General features: G+C 45.7%; 1 protein-coding gene across 9 annotated transcripts in view; it reads right to left on the bottom strand.

The window, feature by feature from the left end:
- LCA5L (lebercilin LCA5 like) overlaps positions 1 to 23,050 on the bottom strand; it is a 976,100-nt gene that overhangs the window by 859,260 nt on the left and 93,790 nt on the right. The gene's annotated exons all lie outside the window — the stretch shown is intronic.

Genomic DNA, 23,050 nt, shown 5'->3' with positions numbered 1-23,050 from the left:
AATAGAACCTTTCAAAGGTCAAATCTGAAAACCAGACTGCTGCATTCATAATGTCCTCCAAGCGGGCTCCGAGAGCGAAGGCCTTTGACGCCATAGCCTCACTGGTAAAATGTGCTCTGAACTTTGGTTCCCGCCTCTGGCCTGGTCCATTGAACCCACAGGGCAGTGGTCGGAAATAGACCGCCTTATACAGTTTATGAAGGGAAGTGAGTAATTTCAGCTCCCCATGATGGCAGAGCTCCGGGAATTAGACTTTGTATGTCTAGAAACATGGAATGTGACCCCAAACAAGGTAAATGTTCTTCCCGTAATGTCCAGGGCCCAGACATCCAAGACCCTTCTGCATGATACTAGACCCAGAAGAGTGGGCACTTTTGCAGACAACTGCTTCTGATAAAGGTATTTGTTTCTAAGCCAGGAAAGGAACAGATTCATTACTGTGTTGACATAAAAAAAAAGAACTGAATACCTTGGCTCTGGAGGAAGAGATAATCTGTAGCCTTGGAGAAGCTTCTGGACCAAAGGATGTTCTCCCACTGGAAAACTCCCCACATGGGCATGCCCCGAAGAAATCACTGACCGATCTTTAGGCCATTCAGTCTGCCGCCAGCGAGGCTAAGAAATTCAAGATATGGACAACTTCTGTCTCCACAGACTCAAAGTCCCATTGCTGACACCAACCCAATTACTGAGACCACACTGACTTTGATCTTATCATCCACCCAAGCTCAGGAGAGGAGAACAGCAGCATTTTTCGAAAGTCCTGGGACTTGCCATCAAGACCTGTAATTCTCCACGCCATAAGTTTGAGGGTTCCGTTCATCGTTAGTTGCTGGGGAATTCCTAGAGGGATCCCAGAGGAGATTCTGACCCAGGGGAAGATGGTTTGAAAAATCACAAGAAGTTTCTAATAGAACCGGAAACCAAACTCGCAACTTCCACATCAGGGTCACTACCAGCAGATCCGCGAGCTGCCTGCTAGTATGCCCAACAAGTCTCATTAACATGGCAAAATTAAGAAAGGCATAACCCTTCTCCACCAACCAATCTAAGATGAAGGAGTTGGCCACTACCGTGCTGGAGACCGGTCTCTAACTGAAGTACCAGGGAAGTTGATGGTCCAGGTGGCACGCAAAGAGGTCTATTGTGCAGGTTCCCTACCAGTCTGAGAGTGCTTGAAACATGGCCGGGAGTAGTTGCTCGTATCCCGGAGGTGTCGTGATTGCCAATCCGCGACCTAGTTGCCCGTGAGCTGGAGTGTTACACCACCACCGACATATGGTGGTTCAGGCAGTACTTCCAGAAACTCTTGCCTTGATCCTCTAGGGCTCTGGACCTTATGCCCCCCAGATGAATAATGTAGCAGACTGCTGCTACATTGATTATTCTTAAGAGCACACAACATATGGGGCATTCTTGGTCCAGCATTTTACTGTGAAGAGCCCGCCATCACTTCAAGGCAATTGATGTGCTGGGATTGTTCTATGGCAGACCATCTGCCTCCAGTAGTGAACTCCCAACAACGCAACCCCCAACCAGTGCCACTAGCTTCGGACTTCATCACCAGGTCTGGTTGAGAACTGGAGACCGGATGCCCGTGCCAGGCTTCCTAGTGTGCGAGGGCGCAGTTAGCTTTGCCTACGGAGATATTTGCACGCTGGGCCAAGTCCGAAAGGAAATCCAGGGAGATGAGATCCACTGGTGAGTTACATCCTCCGCCATGTCCAGAATTTTGGTCAATGGCCCACTCATGTCCAGTAGCTCATCCTGATATGACCACCAGGTGCAGTCAATCCCCTTCTTCTGGTCCCCCACTTACTTGGTCAGAAGGGTGGCCATTCTGGGGTCAATTTCCAGTGTTAAGCCTACTTTGCCATCCAGCGAGGGTTGGGGGCATTCCTCCTGCAGGTGGTTGAGTATTTCCTTATCCAGGGGCTTGCAGAGCCTACCTGACACATACGTGGCCTCCTTATTGGCAGGGTTCCATTGGGGGAAAGGAGGGTGCATCAGTTCCTCAGGGCCAAGCATTCCGGATTGTGGTAAGGCCTGTCCCAAAGGGGGGGAGGTAGGGGGGAGGGGCTAGTCGTCAGGTGCCATTACCTGTTGTGGTCCAATTCCCTATGGGACCGCGTGTGGGATCCGTACAAGGCTGGGGTGGTACGGGAAGCAAATCAGACCCTGGTGTCTGCAGGTCACCTAATGCATCAGGCACAGTTGATAGTATGCAGCCCAGGATGGCAATATTAGCCTAGAAAATGTATCTAGGGCCACCATAGAATCTGAGGGCGCTTGCGCGGGTTCTCAAGGTTTGCGGCGGGCAGCCATGGAGGTAGGGGGCCGATGGCCCAGGTAGGTCTTCCCTCGGGGCGAGGGGTTGTAGGCATTTTGTGCCATAGCTAAAATCTTCCTCTCCAAGGGCACCACCACGTCCTAGACTGCCTTGTCAATAGAGGCATCTTCACCTTGCAGGAATCACCAGTAACTGGGAAATAGGATATCTCCTCTTCCTCAGCAAACAAGTTCACATATTCTTGCATTATTTATGGTGAGCAAACCCACTTTTTTTTTGCAGTTACAGAGGGCAATCAATAAACTCAGGGGAACCCAGAAGGGTAGAGGTAGCGAAAACGTTATAGTTATGTAATATGGGAGGCTGTAAGCCTCACGGAACACTATACACCCTTGTTTTAGATTGGACTAATCACACACTGCCTGAGACAGTGTTCATTTCAGTATGCAGCTGCTACCGTTGTAAAAGCGCTTCAAATATGGATCCCGGCGGCATAATGACTCCAAGCGGGATGGGGCACACCCTGCACCTATAAATGTGGTCGGAGGCACTTGACTGTCAGTCAGGGGAAGAGCTGAAGCGTGCACCGATCCGCGGAGGCTGGCAGAAGCACAGGTTTCAGAAGTCATGAGGGGCTCATGCCCTATAGTACCCAGATATCCACTTTGCGCCTGCCTCGTGGCTCGCAAAGGCCGAACACTAATTATCCTATTGATCCAAGTGGCCGCAAAAGAACGATAAAGCATGCCGCTATCCATACATAGTCAAAACAACCAGTAAAATAAGGGCAGTATGATACTGAATTGGGAACGGGGAACAGTGGTACCAATACTTATCTTTACGGCTGCAGCAGTGAAGGAAGAGGACTAGTGAGATAGAGGACAGGAACATATGAAGGTTATCCTGATTCCGGATTGGATGATGGACTTTTATTCTTTTCCCTAGGTTTTATGGGAAATTAAGTTTTTTGTTGTATGTCTTCAAGATGGGTGGTGTTTAATAAAACAAAAAAGAATGGCATAATCCTTGCCTCTGGTTTCCGACACAGAATTACATTTGAGATCTTCAATCACAAAGACGACATGTTTCAAAGTTTGAATAAATGTTATTCTGTATATTATGTTTGAAGTTCTTCCTAAAAATTATAACCAGGTCACTTTATTTTCCAATGCACATAAGGCATGTACAGATCATCAAGGCTCCATGTCCAGAATTCTATCTCCACATTTCTAAAACTCAGAGGTGGCTCCTCCGCAATGGTCGAGAAGAGTAGCCTGATTGGCTCTGGGCCAGCATCTGAAAAATAAAACAATATTTTATAATGGTTTTATTTTTTTAGCTGCTGGCTGAGCCATCGCTGTAGGGGGGTGGGGGCATGGCCGGGCCATCAGAAGGGAGGGGGAGGAGGAGTGGTGTGAACACTTCTAAGTGCGCATGACTGTTTGGCTTGCCGTCTTAGGCCGGCCACACAGACATGTGCAGTTAAGTTTCTCCAACCCAGCTGTATTACACAGCCGAATTGGAGAAACAGCACAGACTCCTTGTCCCTGAGCGAACATCAAACTAGCTCACTCAGGCCAATCCCAGCTCTGCTCTTATGGTATTGGTAATAACTTGAGAGCAGTACTTGAGAGCAGTACAGGGATTGCACAGGGAGTCTAAGATGCTGTCCCAGTGTTTTGTGAGCAGGAAGCAGCAAATTGAGGCACGAGGCCGGCAGCTTCAGGTAAGTCTTATTTTTTTTGTTTGTTTTTAATCCACCTAGCTGCCCACGATCGTGGTACCCCACCCGCACACCCCATGCGCTGCCACCTCCATCACTTTCTGATTATGGCGGCTGCCACTTCTAGAACTGTTAAGCAAGACACAATGATTATCCATTATTTGTGATAGTAAAAATATGTTTTAACGTTATTTGTGTTAATAAATGTTACAACAAGGAACAAAGATGGAAAAGTAATATATGTGTATTGCCCATGTGTATTAACAATGTGCAGGAAGTCACAGCTCGTTAAATTATTTGATAACTATTCAAACTCCCACTCAACAACCATTTACTATAGGCCTCAAGAACAGGAGCAAGGATGAGTATATATTTGTTTTCTCTTTTGTTAAAAAACAGAAAAACATCGAGAGTACACGTTCATGTTATTTCTTTTTTTTATTCAAGTGTAAAAGCAGGAGTTTTGAACAGAATCATGTAAGTGAATAAATATGAAGATACAAGATCACAATTATTTCTTAATTTAGGTAACATCATAACATGGGCATTGCAATTAAACAAAATTACCCAACTACTAGCTGTCTTTCAGTTAAAAATTGTCTTAATTTTCTCCCAACTTAGATGAAAATGATAACACATACAGGGATGCATGGAGAAGGAGATAGGCTTGTTGTTTTCTTGTTATTCTGGATTCCAGGCAAGCCGTTGCCCAGAAAGCTTTAATTTCCATGTGCTGTGTGATTAGTGTATTATTGTCATCTAGATGTAGATTGTAGAGTACTAGTTCAGGACTTACTACTATTGTATCTAGACTTCGAAAATACTGTACTCGTGGTTCTCTTTCTTGCCCTTATGGTAGCTGTTGTAATTATAACACAGTACTAATACATCTTTCCAAGTTTAATGGCAGAGAAACCTTCAGCAATGAACATTCTAACTGCCACAGTGTAACATTCCATACTGTAAATGATAAGCTGTAAAACCCATATTATAAACACATTCCCTCCCTTTCAAACAACAAAACAAAAGAAAACAAAGCAACACAAGATAATTTTTTTTTTGTCTTTTTTTTTAAAATCTGTTTATTGATTTTCAAAACAAGTAAGTACAACCATCAGGAATGGTAATACAACAATACCAGTACATTCCCGCATCCGTCATCCCAACATGCATGTTATCAGTTAGACATCACTATAATCTTTAAATTTATCTGGTAATATTGAATCAGTGCGCACGTGTCCCATGTTAAACCTGATATAAGTTGTGGTAATAACATTCGGTTTCATGTAGATTCCGGGGTTTCCACATGTTGCAAATAGTTCGTTAAATAAGTCCAATAGTCTTTTGGTCTAGATCTTGCTGGTAGCTCTTCTTCGTAAGTCAGCAATTGAGTCTTACAGTGCGCTAGGTCTTTTAGCCACTGTTTTGTGGTTGGTACTCTCGTGCCGCCCCAACATTGCGATATTTGCCTTTTAGCTAGCAACAGGGAAATTGCACAGTATTTACGTTTCCCCGCTTTGATCCCTTGCAGCAGGCCCAATAAACACAGTTTAATAGTGCAGTCAATCTCTATTCCCACCATCTTCCGAAGAATTGTAATCACTTGCCCCCAATAGTCTTGTATGTTCGGGCATGACCAGGCCAGGTGCATAAAGTTTGCGTCCTGTTCCCCACATCTTTTACATTTGGCATCCTCCCGCAGCCCAAACCTGTGTAGACGTGATGGGGTGTGGTATGATTGATGTAGGTATTTCAGGTGCAGAATGCGTAAATTGCCATTTGAGGTGAGGAGCCTGATCAGTGTACATGAGGTGTACCATTCTTTTTCAGTTAGTGGGTCAGGTAGGGACTCATTCCAGCGCGCCCATGCTTTATTTTATGTGAATGGGATCTCGCTTTGGATCTGTTTGTATAGCCGGGAGACTAGGTGTGTCGAATTGGAAGAGGTGATGACAGATTGTAGTGCGTCTAAGCAGGGGGGTTCAGCCGGGTAATTCGGGTACAGATCGCGAATTGCTCTTTGCAGCCTATAATACGTGAAGCGGAACATGGCTGTTTGATTGCTGATATAAGATAACTCATCTATATTTCTGAATACGCCATCCTGATAAAGATCTCCAAACTTGTCAATACCTGCCTGTTTAAGAAGATCCATACCTACTTGTTCATTAGTGACAGAAATCTGGGGGTGATGGTGTAACGGCAGCGCGGGTGCGTAGAGAGGTGTTTTGTGCGTTAGGCGGCCAATGGAGCTCCAGGCGGCCACTGTTGCGTCGATTGTGTTAATATCCGCCGCGTGTAACGGTGGGCGTTTGTGCGTGATTACCGCGGTGAGTGGTATCGGAAAGGCGTCCCCTTCCTCCACCGCTGTGTGCGTTAGATAAGGAACTGTGTAATACCAGTATGTGATATACTGTGCCTGGGCACAGAGATAGTACAAGTAAAAGTCAGGAACACAGAAGCCACCCCTCTCATATGGCAAAGTTAAAGTACGTAGATCTACTCGTGCCTGTCTGCCTGCCCAGATGAGTTTTAGGACCATCGAGGTTATGTTTTTGAACACCGTCTTCGGGGGTGTGATTGGTATGTTGTTGAACAGGTATAGGAGCTTGGGGAGGACATTCATTTTGACTATGGCAATACGGTCGGCTAGTGATAGTGGTAGCTGTATCCACCGGTCAACCTGGCCATTCAATTTCTCCAAACCCTACCATAGTTCGTGCGGATAACTTCTTCAGGGTCTCTGCTGTACCAAATCCCTAAATATCGGACCAGATCCGTTTGCCAATCTAGTGGGAAGTCTATGGTGTGTCGTGTCATGGTGTCTGTTAGAGGGATTATAACAGATTTGTCCCAATTAATCTGCAAACCAGAGTGTCTGCCAAATTTGATATATTCGCGTAGGATCGGGTTCATGTTTTGTTCTGGGTCTCTGATGTATAACAGCATGTCATCTGTATACATAGAAATATGCAGCGGTCGGCTTGGGAAATGTAGAGCTGAGTGATTATATGATTGTCTGATGATGCACGCTAGTGGTTCCAGCGCGAGCGCGAATAACAATGGGGATAGGGGACAACCCTGTCTCGTACCTCGGCCAATGCGGAAGGGGTCTGACATATACCCGTTTACCCGGACTCTGGCTACAGGATCTGTATACAGGAGTTGTACCCATGTTATGAACCGTGGTGGAAAACCCATTCGCTGGAGTATTGTAAGCAGGAATGGCCATTCAATGGAGTCGAATGCTTTGGCAGCATCCAGCATGACTGCAACCGCTTTAGTGTCAGAGGTTAAGTAGTGGGAAAGCGCGAACAATGTTCTCGTGTTGTGGGAAGTTGCTCTTGTGGGTATGAACCCTGCTTGGTAAGGCAATATTAAATTAGTCATCAGGGGCTGTAGCCTGACCGCCAATAATTTGGCCAGTATTTTCGAGTCTACGTTTAGTAACGATAGGGGCCGGTAGGAGTCACAGCAGTCAGGATCTTTGTTGGGTTTTAGTAGTGTTATTAGTACCGCTTCCCGTAGTGATGGAGGAAGTACGGTCTGATCAAATGCATTTCCATACATGGCAACTAGGTGTGGCGCAAAGGTGTCTGCGTATGTTTTATAAAATTCGCAGGTAAACCCGTCTGGGCCGGGTGCTTTGCCATTAGGCAAGGAACGAATGACGCCCAACACTTCTTCTATTGTAATTGGCATCGCTAGGTATTCACGTTGTTTGTCCGATAACCAGGCTGAGGAAAATTGAATTTTGCCTTGTCATGTGTCCCTACGTGTTCCCCATTATATGTTATATGTGCATGATTAATATGCATATATCCCCCCTGCCCGAATAAAGACGCAATTATAGTTGTGTCCAACGTTAATATGCCAGTTATCCCGTTCTCGTGAAAGCAACAGGTATTAGGCCTATGTTGCCAACGTTTTACATTGTGCATGTTAATTCATCGAATTGTTCCCATTTTCTAGGCCTCAAAGGGCCTGAACACCAGATTCAAGCTCCAGTCTCCTGAACCCACTCCGAGGAGCGATGCAGCCCCTCCCGCATCCCTGACCCTTCACTTACTCTCTGCCAAGCAGCGCGGTGCCCGGCCCGGCCTGCCTGTCTGCCAAGAATATGTTATGCCTCTAGTTATCAGTTCAGCTCCCCGGCTTCACATTCCTAAGCTAACGAACCGCATAAACATCATCAGCTATAGTCTAGTCTTCCTGTCTCCATGCAAGAGAATTACTGAATTAATATCCATAGAAGATTCATAGCACACGCAATACATGAAGAATATATGCATGCACCAGCCTTAGTGTCAAGTAGCCTTTACCCTGATGACATTTAGATTCTATCAACATGTTCTCCAAACACGAGATATCAGATATGCTATAGGCACATGTCGTCCTGACATCCCAGACTTTAGTCTCCTCTTCTAGTGCAGAAGTCAGAGCCCCCAGTTCTCCCTAGTTACACGTCATGGTCCGTTTGCGCGCACCAGTAGGTTAAAGGTTCCAGCTGCCCAGGTAGCCCCCTCCATGTATCCACCCATTCATGACACTTCTGTGACGTCTACATCACATGTCTTCGTGCACGCCCTGTGCACGCCTTCTTTGTACGCCCATGTGTTCTTATCTTACGTTTGTCACTTGTTACGCCTACTGTATTCAATGCAATTGTAATGTTTTACTATATATACTATGTACTGTTAATGAGACGTTGCAGCTGCCATTCCATTCCATTCTGTCACAGGCTGTTCCGATCCTGTCCCTTCCCTTGTGTCAAATTAAAGCCTGTTCAACTCAGATACCTCGGATCCTGCCTCTTATTTATTGAGCTATCTGTTTTAGTTAATGTATAGAAAAATAGTACCGGTAATTAATTATTTATTTACCACATATATGGCGCCCGATTAGGGACGAGCCCCTTCCCCACGCGCCGGAGATGTAACGCAGGCCCCCTGACCCTTCTACAGCCGTGACGGAACTCTACCGTGCACGTGCAGATATTTCTGCTTCATCAAGTCTCCCTCAGGCCCACGGAGGAGACGGAGACTGCGGTCCGGCATCCAGACGAGGCGGTGAGGAATGCGGTTCGTCCCGACCAGAGCCCAAGCCGAGAGAGCAAGGTCCGAGGTATCCGGAGGCCCACCTGTTTCCGAAGCCCGAAGTAATGCGTAGTAACCAGACGTCGTAGCGGTCCAGTCCAGTCCGAGGCCTTCAGTTCTGCTTCCCGGTGAGTACCGTTGCTGGGGGAGTATCTAGACGGGGTCATTAGTTTGTCTCCGGTCCGATGGGTTTGGGTACGCAGATCCAGTCCGACGTGTCCATCTAGGTGGATACGGTATGACGTGTCTCTTTATGAGACCGGTATGTTCTGTACTGTTTTAGCAGTGCATCCAGTAATTCTAGTAAGTCCGTTCTCGAGAAATTCAAGTATTGTGGTTTTCAATGTATCAATGTATCAGGTAGTATTCTGTTCGAACTGATATTAATGTGCTCTTGATGTCGTGGTATGAATGATTGTTTTGCTATTCATTATTGTGTTTATTGTTTATGTTTTCAAATTCTAGTACGGTTCAAATATGCCGCTGTTTTCTAAGTTACGTCAGATAAAAACCAGAAAAGGGTTACTCGAAGAGTCAGTTCCTGTCCCTCCTAGGGACAGTCCTGGACATTTCATGTATCATAAGCATGGCTTAGATGCCATACTGTATCTAGATTTATGGGTGGATTACACCAAACATCTTGAAGAGAAATATAGATGGCCTGTATCAGGTACATGGGATGCCGAGTGCATCATGAGAGTAGAAGAAGCATTATGGAAAAAGAAAGCCAGACAGTCCCAGAAAGATGCCATAGAGTTATGGCGTAAAGAATCCCATAAAAGATCCGAAAAAGAATTCAGAAAAGCAGAATTAAGTAGAGAATCCTCTGAAAAAGCCCAAGAAAGGGAATTAATCGAAGAAGGTGAACGAGTTAGAGCAGAACAGTCAGACAGACAGAGAAATGCCCTTACTAAAGGTATGTATCCTCTTCTCGCCGAGGGTTCGCCGAAGGCGACCCCGGAAGTACCCTGTAATTTACCGCCACCATTGGTCCCGACTAAGCTACGTCATAAACCGACTGCAGCTGAAATTTTCCTTTTGTCCTATTTGGACGATACAGTCCCAGAATATGCAAATCCTATTCCGCCTGCCCAACTTCAGCACCCTGTTAATAATGTAATTACTGTTCCTCCAGCCACTGGTCCCGGGAACCCCGTTAATGTGCCAGTACCCCCGGACCCGCCCACATTACGTGTGCCCGTTTTGCCAGTCACCTTACCAGCACGTTCAGTATTAACTGACGATTCCAGTTCAGGAGGAGCAGGGGGAGGTACTCCTACCACCCCACCTCAAACAAAACGACTGACGCTGAGAGATGCAGCGTTACAACACACGCCAAAGGTAGCTACGTACGAAGCCCTCAAAAAGTTCCTTACTGATAGTAAATATGATTGTAGATATGATCCAGTGCCAGGCGAAGATCACATGATCTTGTATTCCGTACGTTTACGACGAGTTGCAAACTTCTTGATCACTATATCAGATATGAAAGAACATCTGGACAGAATATATCATTTTATCCGAACAGGGGAGAATCCAGAAAGTATTCACGAAGCTATGGCACACAGAAAGGTCGAGATTCAAAGTATGATTTTACAGTTCTTGATAAATTGTTTAATAAGAGAGCAAGATCATCCTGATAAAGAAAAAGACGAGATGAAAGTCCTGACAAGATGGAGCGACAATATAGCAGACGGAAAACACAAGACACAGAATAGTATAGAAACCATGTACAGAAAGATCCGTAAAGAAATTATAGGAATACACGAGAGGGAGAAAGCAAGAATAGTAGCAGACAAAGAGAATGACTCTTCAAGTGAAGAGGTAGACAGCGAGAATCCCACCAGAATAGCGTATGTAGGTAGAACGAGATTTTCCGACCGACATTCACGCCTAGACTACAAGAAAGCTTTTCCTTCTCCTGTACCAGAACAGTGTTCTCTTGAACAAGTATTCCAGGCTACAGATAAAGTTCTGAAATTACGAATAGGTTACAGTGAGCTTAGTACCATGCATGAACAAGAACTAGCCCGATCAGCAGTCCGATGGACTAGTGATTCTACCACGTTTCCAGACGAAGTAGTGGCTCAAACGTTTCTGAAGCTGCCCCCAGCCGAGCAGCGACTGGTGGGTATGTACATGATCCAGCACCTCATTACACAGTACGAGAGTCAGCATTCTGATCCAGGTCCGTTATATAATGTACTGAACGAGTTACTCCTAAACCGATGGAAAGGTCTAGGTACCGATTTAATTAGTGTCATTTTAGAACAGCGCCACAAATACAGAACGTTCCTGAATCCGCATTTTGTTCCTGTTTCACCCCCATTCTACATAGATAGACAGAATCCGTTGCGAGAAGTGCATCCTGTTAAGGGAACGGGGGGTGAGCTCGAACGAGTATTTGTTTACACCCCTATAACGAAAATAGAACTTCTAGAAATGAAAAAGTTAATACCCTGTCACGATAAAGATCCAGCAGGGTTCCACCGTGAATTAAAAGACATGCTCCGTATGGGAGAATACACGTATCCCGATATCATTAAAATGTTAAAGGTCCTGTTGCCTGCGGGCATATATGAAAAACTTAAAGAAAAAGAATGGGAGGTGGGAGAGAAAAAGATAGATTGGACCGCGTTAGAGACTGAAGATAACACACGAGTTCCAGGTACCGGTCTTGGGGAAAAAGCTAAAGCATTGCCCGAGTTGTTAATACAAGTCTTGCCAAGATTACTAGCTACGAAAAAGGAAGATTGGGATGCCATCTCAGCCTGTAAACAGAAACAAGATGAAGATACTAGTGATTTTTATTCTAGATTTGAGAAATGTTTCATTATTAATAGCGGTCTGAAAACAAGTAGTGAATCGTATCCGCATCTTTTTGTTACCAAACTAGTTGAGAATTCTTTACCACAAGTTAAAAATCGAGTACTGAAAGTCGAAAGTACCTGGCAAGCTAATACTCCGTCACAAATGCTCCAGATGCTACAGTATCACCAGAACAGAATCAGGGAGGAGCAGGAACATGAAAGGAGACGTATGAAAGACACGAAAATGAAAGTACTAGTTGCACAGTCTGTTCCACCAGATAGTCAGAAGAAGGGTCCGAATCAGACTAGTCATTCTGCAGCTCCCGTTAAAGGGACCTGCAATTACTGTAAACAGCCAGGTCATTATATAAATGAATGTGCAGTTCTGAAACACAACATAGCTACTGGTAAGACGAAAGAGAGACCACGTCCTCCTAGACAAGAACATGTTCCGCAGAATTCCCAGCCACCGCAGAACGCACAACAGACAGTTACAGTACCGCAGCCTATAGCTGCCACACAACACGTTACACAGCAGATGTACCAGTATGCACAGTCAGATTATCCAGAATATCAGCAGTATTCATGAAACAGCCTAGAGAGGGAGGTTGGCTTGCCTCTCATCGAGGTTCCTGTAGATCAAGAGGGTCCCTATGTATACAGTCAAGTATTAGGGAAAGACAGAAAGTTTCTGATTGATACAGGGGCAAGTAGGACTACCATCAGTCATGACGAGGTTCCAGGGGCTCCGCTCTCAGGCTCAAGAAACGTTTCCCTGGGATTTTCAGGAAAGCCTATTGTTAATGAAATATCGAAACCAGTTTCCCTAGAAGTTGGTCCATTGTCCCGAACTACAGACTTGTTACTTACGAAATCCTGTCCCGAAAATTTACTAGGTATTAAAACATTGAAAGAATTAGGAGCGGTCATATGCTGTTCCCCAGAAGGTGTGAGATTGTTTTTACGTGATTTTAAAGGTCATTATGTGTTACGTGATTTTGATCCAAGATTATTGAATGTACCACAGCATTTATGGGCGCAAGGTCCAACTGATGTAGGTTGTATGCACATTACGCCCTATCGTGTCACTCTGAAACAAGGTGTTGTATTACCACGAATCCGACAGTACAAGTTGCCACCTGAGGCTGTAGCAGCCTTATCGAAAATCATTGACGAGCTCATTGCTCAAGGAGTAGTTGTAGAAACTGACTCCAATGTATGTAATTCTCCTATCATTCCGATTCTTAAACGTACTGATCCAAATGCACCTCCAGTTTATCGATTAGTGATTGACCTTCGAGAACTTAATAAATGTATCATACCCCAGTACCCAGTGGTTCCAGATATTTCTTCCCTATTGACTGCCATTGATTCTGAAGCTACGTTCTTTACTGTTATTGATCTCAAGAACGCATTCTTTAGTGTCCCCATTCATCCAGATAGCCAGTTTCTTTTCGGATTCTGTTTAAATGGAAGAAGCTATAAATTCACACGAGCTCCTCAAGGTTTCACAGAAAGTCCTAGTATTTACAGTCAAGCACTTAAAAGACAACTAGACAGTATTCACATGCCAACTGACACTGCCCTGCTCCAGTATGTCGATGATCTATTGATCACAGCCCGTACAGACCGTGACTGCGAACGTGCGTCACTCACAGTCCTGTATTTTCTGGCCGAGATGGGGCACAAGGTGTCCCCTTCGAAACTGCAATTCTGTGTCCAACAAGTGGTATACCTTGGACACTTGTTGTCCAAGAGGGGTAGACAGTTGACACCAGACCGTATCCAGTTAATAGCACATCTTCCACAGCCCAAGACACAAAAGGAGGTACGAGCTTTTATCGGCCTCACTTCTTACTGCAGACAATGGATTCCTCAGTATGCATATCTAGCCAAGCCACTGATACAGTTAACGACACAGGAGGCAGCGACATCGACTGTCCTCCCTTGGACCCAGGAACATACACTTGTTTTCAATGAATTAAAGAAAGCTTTATGTAATGCACCTGTATTAGCGACACCGAACTACAGTAAGCCTTTTACACTTTTTGTTACTGAACGCAATGGTACAGCATTGTCTGTCCTCACGCAAGATCAAGCAGGACAACACAAGCCTTGTGCTTATTTTTCTAGCACATTAGATCCGGTAGCCCAGGCTTTGCCTGCATGCCTCAAGTCAGTTGCAGCCACAGCTCTAGCTATCAGACAAAGTGATTCCATAGTGTTAGGACACTCCCTGACAGTACAAGTTCCACACTCCGTGGAAGTTCTTTTAAACCGAACACAGACTCAGCACTTGACAATTGCACGATTAACAGGTTATGAACTGACACTGTTTCAGCCACACATAGAAATCAGACGCTGCAATATTTTAAATCCGGCTACGCTGTTACCCTCGACTGTTTCAAACCCTGCCACACATGACTGTGTGGAAGTTATTGACATCATGACAAAGCCAAGACAAGACTTGACAGACATTGCATTACCTGATCCCGACCTGACACTTTATGTGGATGGTTCATGTATGAGAACAAGTACAGGAGAACTAGTAGCCGCGTATGAAGTGACTACTGAAACTGAAGTTATAGAAACACATCATATTGACACCCTGTCTGCTCAAGCAGCAGAGCTCGTCGCTCTGACCCAAGCCTGCATACGAGCCAAGAACCTGAAAGTAAACATATACACAGATTCACGTTATGCATTCGGAGTCGTACACGACTTTGGAGTACTCTGGCAAGAAAGAGGTTTCATGACCTCTCATGGAGCCAATCAAGCTCTGTTAGAAGCAATACATTTACCGAAAGCCATCGCTGTTATGAAGTGCAAAGCACATACGAAAGCCACTGACACTATTTCTCAAGGTAACGATCTAGCAGATCGAACAGCCAAGCTTACAGCTCAGACTCCAGACATTCCAGTAAACTCGACAAAATTACATATTCCAGTTCAGACGACTCGTATGACAGTTAAGGACCCTACACAAGACGTACTAGACATACAGTCACATGCTACTCCCGACGAAATCAAGAAATGGTCTGAACAAGGAGGGGTCCAGACAGATCAAGGATGGTTGACGAAGGGAAAAGCCACATGGTTTCTCCCCGACTCTATGGTTCAAGTTATTATTAATACCGCACATAGTCCAGCACATTTAGGAGAAAAAGCCATGTTAGACAGCATCCAGAACCTTTGGTTTAACAAGCACTTACGAGCAGCAGCCAAACAGAAAGTACGTACCTGTATGATATGTTGTCAGTTCAATCCAGGTAAAGGTGTTCCGGTGGAACAAGGTGGATTCCATCCTCCTGACCACCCTTTTGAAGTCCTCCAGATGGATTATATTCAGATGGATCGATGCCGAGGTTTCAAGTATGTCCTCGTAGTTGTATGCGCTTTGTCCAGATGGACAGAAGCCTATCCAGTCCCAGATTACACTGCCGCGACCACTGCCAGGCAGTTGGTTCGTGAGTATTTTCCCCGCTATGGTTTACCTAGGGTCGTGTATTCAGATAACGGCCAGCCATTCTCATCCGAACTCATGAAACAAGTATCCCTTCTGTTAGGGTACCAGTGGAAGTTCCATTGTGTACGACACCCCGAGGCAGCTGGCCTCGTCGAGAGACACAATCAGACTCTGAAAATCCGTATAGCCAAGGTCTGTGCCGAGAAAGGCGTAGATTGGATGGTAGCACTGCCAGTCGCCCTTTTTTACATGAGAATGGTCGCTCACTCCCGTTCAGGTCTGTCCCCTTACGAGGTAGTTTTCGGTCGTCCCCCAAACATGTGGGGTACACCTAGGCCACGTACAATTACCGATGTTGACAGTAATATGCTGACAGATTACCTGGCTTCCTTGACGTCTGCACTAATCTCTTGTCGTTCACAGGTCGCTGCTGCCTTTCCAGACAACATCCAGGTGAAACCGCACGAGGTCGTTCCTGGGGATCTTGTTTTGATCCGGAACTTTGATCGTTCAAGCCCGCTGGAGCCCCGCTGGAAAGAACCAAAGCTCGTTCTGATGACAACAAGGACTGCGATTAAAGTGGAGGGCCGCAAGGGGTGGTTGCACTCCAGCCACGTTAAACGATTCCATGGACTCCGTCCAAAGACTTTTTTCAAGGACTGCCCCGTTCTCAAGGACTGCCCAGATACTGACTCTAAACTTCCCCTGTTAGAGAAAACTTCACAGCAGGAATATAAAGAAAAATTAAGGTCTAGTAAGTCAGCCGGTTTAATTGTCTAAGTCCCTCTCGGGTGAAACGGTTAGACAGGTTCCTGACATGTATAAGATAGACCCTCATAGTGAGAGAGTTAGCCGAAACTCTAAGAGAATACGTTATCGGAAAAATCTTCGAAGTCGATGCATTGTTACTTTATTAATTATGTTATTTCTGAGTCTTACGGTTACAGGCATATGTTATGTTTTACATGTATATTTTCCTCCTCTTGATTCACATGTACATTTGTCCTCTAATAATACAGTAGAGCACACTTTCAGTGAACTACCCCCTCACGAGTTATCCTATCGTCTTGCCATGCGCAATAATACTTTTATCCGAATGTTACACTATTCACACCAGACCAGCAATGCCACTAATTGTTGGGTGTGTGGTCGACTCCCCCCTTTCCAGACACCGAAGGGAGTTCTGCCACTCTTTCCCTATCCGTTTTCACACAATGGTTCGTGTGGAGCATGGTTTACGTCAACATCATCCTTAGGCGATAAGTCCCTTTTGAATAGAACATGTTTCCCAGACAAGGACGGTCTTTCCCATAGAACAGGGTTAGATCTAGAAAATGAAGTATATGATTTATGTAATTATTCCTCGAATTTCATGATTCTGAATGTTCAGTCCGAGACTACTCCAGACTTGCCTGCTATTACAGTTCTACCAGTGAAAGGCGAATTATGTGTCAGAAAGAATGGTTCAGTACATCTAGGACATAGTGATTGTACTACTGTGGTCGAGTATAGTGACAGTGGGAAATCTACTTTCAAAGCCTCACGTCATTCATATTTTGTATGTGGTCAGACCGCATATGTACGTCTGCCCCAAGATTGGGATGGAACATGTTACATTGCCTTCCTACTGCCACCAGTTTTCCTAGCCCCATCCGATTATCACAGAAATACACATCTAGTACACGTTAGACATAGAAGGGAGATCGAGTCCCCAATTGTCGATCAGACTGAAACTGCATTAGAACAGTATCAAGACTTCAATAAAGGTTTCTTTTTCTTCATAGGTCCTGTCCAGAATAGTAAGTTAATACGTAGATTAACCAGAACCCTTGAAGCAGTAGTGAATGAGACTACTTCCGCTCTAGGTAAGTTAACCGAGGAACAATCTGCTATGAGATTTGTCGTGCTTCAGAACCGCCTTGTTCTTGACGTCATACTGGCCGATAGGGGTGGAGCTTGTAGAGTCATCGGATCTAGTTGCTGCATTTTCATTCCTAATAACGCACCGTCTGTTTATTCAGCTATAACTAGACTTCACAAAATAGCCCATCAGTTACACCAGAATCCAGGCACCTGGACATGGTCCAGTTGGCTCTGGAATATAATATCTGCCTGGGGATGGAAAGTATTGTCATTCCTAGGAATAATAGTAATGATTGTTTACAATGTGGCCCTGCGATTTGCGGCTTGTGCGCTACCTCTTGTATTCCTAGTCCTAAGTCCCATTCCAAGAAGATGCGAGACGAGCAAATGATGCTCTATGAAATGATAGATGGTATCATGAGTATTGATGTGTCCTGATGGAAACGTAGGGCACAAGGAGGGAATGAGGAAAATTGAATTTTGCCTTGTCATGTGTCCCTACGTGTTCCCCATTATATGTTATATGTGCATGATTAATATGCATATATCCCCCCTGCCCGAATAAAGACGCAATTATAGTTGTGTCCAACGTTAATATGCCAGTTATCCCGTTCTCGTGAAAGCAACAGGTATTAGGCCTATGTTGCCAACGTTTTACATTGTGCATGTTAATTCATCGAATTGTTCCCATTTTCTAGGCCTCAAAGGGCCTGAACACCAGATTCAAGCTCCAGTCTCCTGAACCCACTCCGAGGAGCGATGCAGCCCCTCCCGCATCCCTGACCCTTCACTTACTCTCTGCCAAGCAGCGCGGTGCCCGGCCCGGCCGGCCTGCCTGTCTGCCAAGAATATGTTATGCCTCTAGTTATCAGTTCAGCTCCCCGGCTTCACATTCCTAAGCTAACGAACCGCATAAACATCATCAGCTATAGTCTAGTCTTCCTGTCTCCATGCAAGAGAATTACTGAATTAATATCCATAGAAGATTCATAGCACACGCAATACATGAAGAATATATGCATGCACCAGCCTTAGTGTCAAGTAGCCTTTACCCTGATGACATTTAGATTCTATCAACATGTTCTCCAAACACGAGATATCAGATATGCTATAGGCACATGTCGTCCTGACATCCCAGACTTTAGTCTCCTCTTCTAGTGCAGAAGTCAGAGCCCCCAGTTCTCCCTAGTTACACGTCATGGTCCGTTTGCGCGCACCAGTAGGTTAAAGGTTCCAGCTGCCCAGGTAGCCCCCTCCATGTATCCACCCATTCATGACACTTCTGTGACGTCTACATCACATGTCTTCGTGCACGCCCTGTGCACGCCTTCTTTGTACGCCCATGTGTTCTTATCTTACGTTTGTCACTTGTTACGCCTACTGTATTCAATGCAATTGTAATGTTTTACTATATATACTATGTACTGTTAATGAGACGTTGCAGCTGCCATTCCATTCCACTCTGTCACAGGCTGTTCCGATCCTGTCCCTTCCCTTGTGTCAAATTAAAGCCTGTTCAACTCAGATACCTCGGATCCTGCCTCTTATTTATTGAGCTATCTGTTTTAGTTAATGTATAGAAAAATAGTACCGGTAATTAATTATTTATTTACCACAAGGCAATGGCCGTATCATTTAAATAGTCCAACGTTTCTGCTTGGGGTGGTGTCTGTTTGGATGTATACAGTGTGCTGTAATGATCTACAAAGCAGTGTAGTATGTCTTCAGGTTGTGTCAATGGGATGCCTGCGGTGTCTTTAATCTGTGTTATGTATTGGGTAGGTTTTCCTTCACAAATTTTCGAAGCAAGTATTCTACCAGGTCGTCCTCCCTCACCATATTGCTTGGCTAATGGCCGTTTAGTGACATACTTCAGTTCATCGGTAGCATATGTTTGGTGTTCAGTGAATGCCTTTTTTAATTCCCCAAGCACAGTAATCTCCTGCGTCCTATCATATTCCATTTCTAGCGTTCTTATCGTTTCTTCACATTTCTGTATTTGGTCTCTGATGTCTCGTAGTATCCCCACTTTGGTGCTAATACAAACCCCTCTCAGTGTCACTTTAAAAGCTTCCCAAAGTGTACCTGGATCGTCGACCGATGTCACATTGAATTGGAAGAATTCAGTGACAGCTGTCGCTATTTTGTCCGCATATAGAGGGTCTAGTAACGCTTTGGCATTAAAGCGCCAGCTGAACGGCGGGGGTGTGTAGTGTGGAATCCGAACCCGCAACCTGATCGGATTGTGGTCTGATACAGTCCTGGGGAGTATAGAAATGTTGTCAGTCCATAGCAATGCCTTATCAGATCCTAACCAGTAGTCTATTCTAGACCAGCTTGCGTGCATCGCGTTTATGTGGGTGGCCGCAGTCAAATCCGGATTTCTGGCTCTCCAGATATCATGCAATGGGAAAGTGGTCATCATGTCGTGTATCTTGCCTCTAGCTTGTTTGTGTGTTTCTACGGTGGTCCCTGAACGGTCTAGTGTATCATTCAGTGCGACATTCAGATCCCCCCCCAGATGATGGTCGTGTTAGTGAATTCCACTATTCTATTCCATAGCTCCTGAAAAAAGTCGGGGGAGTCCACATTAGGGCCATAAACGTTCACTAGTGTGAGGGGTTGACCACGCAGTAGTCCAGATACGATTACATATCTACCGTTGGGGTCCGAAATAGATCTGTCAATCCTGTAGTTGACCCCTTTTCTGATCAGTGTCATTACTCCCCTGGAGTAGGACGAGTATGAGGAAGAGTGGCATGACACTGCCCATCTAGACCCTATCTTTCTGTACATGTTTGGGGCGACATGTGTTTCCTGCAGTAATGCAATGTCTACGTGGTGTCTATCCAGACTCGCAAATATTTGTCTAGTTTTTTTCGGGTTAACAATTCCCCGCACATTCCAAGTCAACAGGTTCAACTCGTTATTTCTAGCCATTATACAACATTAAAATGATACATAACCATGTACGTTTCAGCTGGAAAGCAGGAGGTGCACAATTCGTTACCAGACATTGCGGAGTGGTGATGTCACATGTTTTGAACTTACTTCGAGAATCAGCAATGCGTCTCAAACACACTGGCATCGTCGGTTCAACTAAGCCTCAACTGGTCCCACACCCACCCACATCAGCAACCCAAATTTGCTGAAGCCATATCCCCTGAGTAACTACTCTTGTAACCATAACTTTTTGGGGATCTCCCATTAGGAGGTCCGCCGGGGGTGCACTTACACCATCCTACTAAAAGGACGGGGTCAGATCATATTCTAGTAATGTAGAATTCAGGTTGAAAACATGGTAAGCTATCCATGAACAAATGGAGAAGAAGTTATCAGTATTATTCTTATGACATAGTTATCGACAGTAAACATATGTAGGGTTCCCCAGTCTATGCCCACGTTACCCCCGCACACATGTTGCCTCTAGTCATTGCAGCCCTTGCCCCACAGTAGGATCAACGTGATTCCGGTAACAGGAACTTGGCATTTAGTTCAAAGCAACGTGCTGACATGTCTCATAATGTTCAGTTCGCATAAAATTGTCCATGCTTTCTCAGGCTCTAAATGTGCAGAGGCTCGTAGGCTAGCTGAACCGTGTCTGAGGGGATTACGTCGTAAGGCAACTAGTGAGAAGTATAGTATATATCACATAATCCAGTGTAATTCAGGTTGAAAACATGGTAAGCTATCCATGAACAAATGGAGAAGAAGTGATCAGTATTATTCTTATGACATAGTTATCGACAGTAAACATATGTAGGGTTCCCCAGTCTATGTCCACGTTACCTCCGCACACATGTTGCCTCTAGTCATTTCAGCCCTTGCCCCACAGTAGGATCAACGTGATTCCGGTGACAAGAACTTGGCATTTAGTTCAAAGCAACGTGCTGACATGTCTCACAATGTTCAGTTCGCATAAAATTGTCCATGTTTTCTCAGTCTCTAAATGTGCAGAGGCTTGTAGGCTAGCTGAACCGTGTTTGAGGGGATTACGTCATAAGGCAACTAGTGAGAAGTATAGTATATATCACATAATCCAGTTCAACACCTTACCTTACTCTTGTTCTGGTGAGTGCTCTCTGTTTCTCATCTTTTTGCTCTTGGACGCCACTTTTTTAATAAAGTCCATGGCTGCCTTGGGGGTAGTCAGGAATACCGTTTTTTCCTCCCACGTGACTTTAAGACGTGCTGGATATAGCATGGCATACGGTATCTGCAGGTCACGCAGCTTGCCCTTGACAGTGTTGAATTCTTTCCTTGCCTGCTGTACTGCATAGGTGTGATCCGGGTAAAAGTCCAATGTATTACCTTGATGGGTGATGTTGCCTTTTTCCCTCGCTAGTCGTAGGATGGTGTCCCTGTCTCTGTAGTTGAGAACCCGGGCAATGATGGGCCTAGGAGCTGCGCCTGTCGGTGGATTCGGCGCCAAGGACCTGTGCGCCCTTTCGACGATGAACACAGAGGACATAGAAGTTTCACCAAAGATGTCTTTGCATAACTGTTCGATATAGGGCTCCATGCGTCCCGTGTTGGTCGTCTCGGGAAGGCCCGCGATGTGTATGTTGTTTCGACGCGACCGCGCCTCCAATTCCTCCGCCTTCACTTTGATCACTTCCAGGACTTTCTCCATGCCCGTGCATTTAGTGGCTGTGGCATGAGTGTCATCTTCTACTGTGGATATGCGCTTCTCCGCGTCTTCCACTCTCTCCCCGTGTTGCTCCATTTTTGCATGCATTCTGTCCATGCGGCCCGTTAGATTGTCGAGTTTGCCGTTAATGTCTTGGAGGTTGGTTTTAATGGCTTTGAGAATGTCCACCATATTGCTTTCTTCCAACGTACCAGTCGCCGCTTCGTCATCCCCGTCTCTGTTTGACCTTTCGGGGCTTTGCGCGCCTCAAAGTTGATCTTGGATTGTTGTCTGTCAGGCTTGCCCATGGTCGTTAATGCCGGGAGCGCAGCTCACTGGAGCAGGGTAGTTGTGGGGTCTAGGTATCACCTGCGGTACTGCGTGAGGTGTGCAGTATCACGCATCGCTGGATGTGGCAGATTGTCACCCACTCAGGATTCCCCGCAGGCGGTGGAGGGTACGGTCTCCTCCGAGGGCTAGCTGGCGCTTTGGGGTGGTTCAGAGTGGACTGCTAGGCTGTATCTTCCTTGCGGCTATGGTAGTGTATGGTCTACCACTCGCTTGTCACCAATGTATGCATGGGTGCGTATATAGAGCTATAGGGAGGTCTGCCTGGGTGGTCGAGTCCCGCGTCTGCACAAGTCTTGTTCGTCGCAGTAACGGACCGCTACTGGCTGATCGTGATGCCTGGGTATGCCACTGATAGAGTGCGCGGCGCCTGGCTGTGCATACAGACAAGGTCACAGGGCATGCAATGGGGGTGGTATGTCCACGTTGTCGGTGGTGTGAATTACCGATCGGATCTTGTGTCGGTTAATGCCCAAGTGTGTCATTAGGGGAGGTGCGAAGACATGACCCCAACAGGGCGGCCAGCTCGCGAGTGCAGCTTCAATTGTAGAGTGGTTCAAGCTCTCCGGTGCAGGCACACATGCCGTTCAGCATTCCTGGGGATAATGTAGCTAAGTTGGCGCGTAATTTCATCACCGGCCGTCACTTTGTTTAATGGGTGGTGGGCGCCGCCATCTTGTGATCCCACATCGGCACACCGCCCCTATCCTGTAGTAAGCCTCATGTTTGTCATATCTGTAGGGGCAGGGGGTGCCTCCACAAGCCACATGCAGTCGATAGTTTAGAAAGTGTACCTGATTCCGTTGGACTCCGTATCATCGGTT

The sequence above is a fragment of the Lissotriton helveticus genome, chromosome 8 (assembly GCF_964261635.1).
Source record: "Lissotriton helveticus chromosome 8, aLisHel1.1, whole genome shotgun sequence".
Classification (NCBI taxonomy): domain Eukaryota; kingdom Metazoa; phylum Chordata; class Amphibia; order Caudata; family Salamandridae; genus Lissotriton; species Lissotriton helveticus.
Note: the sequence above shows the minus strand (reverse complement) of the source record. Positions and strands in the feature narration are given on the sequence as shown.